Here is a 3,677-nt window from a genome sequence, read left to right on the forward strand (position 1 = left end):
AGGTGGGACAAACCACTCCAGCCCTGTGCAGGAGGGGGGTGGGCTGCACCAACCCGCTCGCACGCGCCAGAGGTGGAGAGGTGGGGTCGGGGAGGGTTGTACCAACGCCTCACGCCAGCTGGGGGGGGGGCGGACTGTACCAACTCCTCGCACCCGCAAGAGGCGGAGAGGTAGGAGGTTGGGCGGGGGTTGTACCAATGCCTCACGGTAGCGGGGGGAAGCGGACTGTACCAACTTCTCGCACGGACAGATAGGTGAGAAGTAGGACTTGGGGGGGGGGCGGAATGAACTAAGTCCTGCCACTAGGAAGGGTTGTGGGGATAAGGAGCCGGTTCCAGGAGGGGAGGGCAATAGGCCAGTGGCTGAGCGGGGCAGTGCTCCCTGGCCCTCCTTGAGCCACCAGGGTAGCCCCTGCACTTGTGCCCAGCAAAAGCAGGTGCTTCGTGGGGGGACCAGGCAGGCCCAGACCCCAGCACCCCCCCGGCTTTGTGCTGGGCTGAGGCCTGTTTGTGGCATGCGCCAGCTGCCTGGCACTGGCTGCCCCAGAGGTAGCGCAGGCCTTTACCAGGGGCCGTGTTCCCATGGGGCACTTGCACACTCTGTGCCAGCCTGTGCTGTGCCTACCTGGTGCCACCACAGCACCTGGGTGCCAGCTGCAAGGCAGTGCTGTCCAACGTGGCGTGGAGCCTCTTGCCTACCGAAGACTTCATGCTTCCTGTCCCTCTCTGCTGGGGGCCACCTGTCCCGTCCCTCCCATCAGCAGCCAGCACTCAGACCCCTCCTGAATGGACAGTGGCCACAATCCCTCGCTTGAAGGACAGTCTCTGCCATGGCTCATTGTTGCGTCTCGAGGTGACTTCAGAAGTTTTCAAAGAGAAGTAAGGCTGGAAGGGACCCCTAGAGATGAAGTCCAATCCTTGAGCCAGAGACCCATCTTTCTGTAAGGGAAAGGCTGCGGGCTAGGATTTCTTTCCTTTTCCTTCTTCCATTCTCTCTTCTCTGCTTTGAGGGTGAGACGATTGACCTTGAAACAGGCTGCTGCTTGGTTGAGGTTGCATTGCCATTGGAGTCACTCAGCAGCCAACTCCTCCCAGCTCTTGATGTCGGCATCCATTTTCTTGAGGTCTGCCTTCAGTGTGCCCTTGTAGCATTTCCTTGGGCTATCACGTTATCTGAGGCTGTTACTAAGCTGGGAGGAGAGCATTTGTTTTAGGAGTCAAGAGGCAGGCATCCTCTCCTCTCTGAACAACTCTGAGTCATACTCCGATACTGGAGATACTCCCTCTCCACCTGTGGTTTATTTGTGCAAAATAAGAAAATGGGGAGCCTTTACGGTAAAATTTTTTTACTGCCATGGAGGTCTTTTCCATAGCTGGTTTTGTTTCTCTCCTTCTATGGTATTTACTGCAAATGAGTGAATGAGCTGCTTTGCAAACATGTGTGCAATGATTTGTGTGCAGAAATTGGCATATGAACACAAGCTGGAGAAATGGTCTGGAATCAGTTGAATGAAATGAAGTACAACTCTTGTGTTTAGGCCAGAAGAATTGCATGCACGAATACAGGCTGAGGAATGACCAGCTAGGCTGGAGCACTGCAGGAAAGAACAATGGGTCATAAACATGAGTGACTGGTGCCTCCCGAGTCTGGGGGGGCACCACATTGCCCTCAGTGGCCTATCGCCGAGCCAGCAGCGTAACCGGAAGTGCACTTCTGCTGGCACTTCCAGTTCCGCGGCTGGTGCTTCCAGGGGGTGCACAGTTAATCTTAGGGTGTGCACGTGCACAGGCACCTGCGTGCACCCCCTACGTGTCACCAATGGTCATAAACTGAATATGAGCCAACAGCGTACTCCTGTTGTGATAAAGACCACCTTCATCCTGGGCTGTATTAATAAGAGCATCAGTTGCAACTCTTCTACTCTATTTGGCCCTGGTGAGGTTTCACATGGAATACTGTGTCAACTTTTGAGCACCATACTTCATGAAGGATGTGGACAAATCAAGAGTCCAGTGGAGAGCAACAAAAATAATTAGAAGTCTGGGAAATATGACTTACAAGGAAAGACTGAAAGAACTAGAGTTATTTAGACTGCAAAAGAAGAGTGAGGAGGGATTTGATAAAATTCTTCAAATACCTAAAGGATAGTTATAAAGAGATGGGGTCAAAACCCAGAGTCCAGAGAAGAGTCCAGAGAAGAGCCATGCGCATGATCAGAGGTCAGGGAAGCAGACCCTACGATGACAGGCTGAGAGCCCTGGGGCTCTTTAGCCTGGAAAAGCGCAGGCTCAGGGGTGATCTGATGGCCACTTATAAGTTTATCAGGGGTGACCACCAGTATCCGGGGGAACATTTGTTCACTGGAGCACCCCTAGGGATGACGACTAGGTCGAACGGTCATAAACTACTACAAGACCGTTTCAGGCTGGACATAAGGAAGAATTTCTTTACTGTCCGAGCCCCCAAGGTCTGGAACAGCCTGCCACCGGAGGTGGTTCAAGCGCCTACATTGAACACCTTCAAGAGCAAACTGGATGCTTATCTTGCTGGGATCCTATGACCCCAGCTGACTTCCTGCCCTTTGGGCAGGGGGCTGGACTCGATGATCTTCCAAGGTCCCTTCCAGCCCTAATGTCTATGAAATCTATGAAACAAGAAGTAGTAATCTAAAATTGCAGGAAGGGAAATTGAGGTTGGATATTAGGAAGAGCTTTCTCACTTGGCAGGTGGTTAAATATTAGAATTGGCTACCCAGAGAAGGCATGGACTGATTATTCCTGAAAGTTTTTAAGAGCAGGTTAGACAAATACTTGACTGGGTGATTTAGCCAGGAATAATCCTGCCTTGACCAGGGGGTTGAACTAGATTGGGGTTGGCAACCTACAGCCCAGCCAGATCCTGTGTGCAGGGCTGTTTTATCTGACCCACAAACAGGGAGGGCTTTGACAGCAGTTACTTTCCTGTGCTGCTAAAGGAAAAAAGTGATGGTGCTGGCTGGATCCTAGCACGTGCCCTCCCTGCAGTCTCTGACCTGAACTGGATCACTCCAACCCACAGTCTAAAAAGGTTGCTGGCTGCTGGACAAGATATCATGAGGTCCCTTCCAACCCTATTTTTCCATGAATCTGTAATCACTATACCTGGACCATGTTGTGTTACAGATATAATTTGGAACTGTACAAAACATTAATTTTACTCCAAATAACAGATTTCAAATACTGACATTCATTCATTTTTTCTCTTCATTCACTTGGTCATAATAACAACTTATTTACATTCCCCTGTCATTCCTGACCAAACTCTCATACAGCCAAAAAAGTCTTTAGTTGAAGTGAAATGGCCCTTTAAACTCAAAGGGCATTTTTACATGTGCTGGGGTGGGGGGGTGGGAGGGGTAGAGGGGCTCTAATTAGAGCAGCTCCAAGAGCCACTCTGATTAAAGTGTCTGCAGCATCTCATGTGTCAGCATCCCCAAGCTTCAAAATGGTGGCAGAGTCTCTTTAACTAAAGCTCATTCAGTGAACTTTAGTTAAAGCACCCCCACTGCCATTTTGAAAGGCAGGACACTGACACACGAGATGCGGAGGCTGGTTGGGGTGTGCTAATTAGCACACTCCAGCAGACTCGATTAATCAAGTTTGCTCTGATGCATTGTAATTACAGTAATGTAATTACAG

Source organism: Alligator mississippiensis, chromosome 3 (genome assembly GCF_030867095.1).
Source record: "Alligator mississippiensis isolate rAllMis1 chromosome 3, rAllMis1, whole genome shotgun sequence".
Classification (NCBI taxonomy): Eukaryota; Metazoa; Chordata; order Crocodylia; family Alligatoridae; genus Alligator; species Alligator mississippiensis.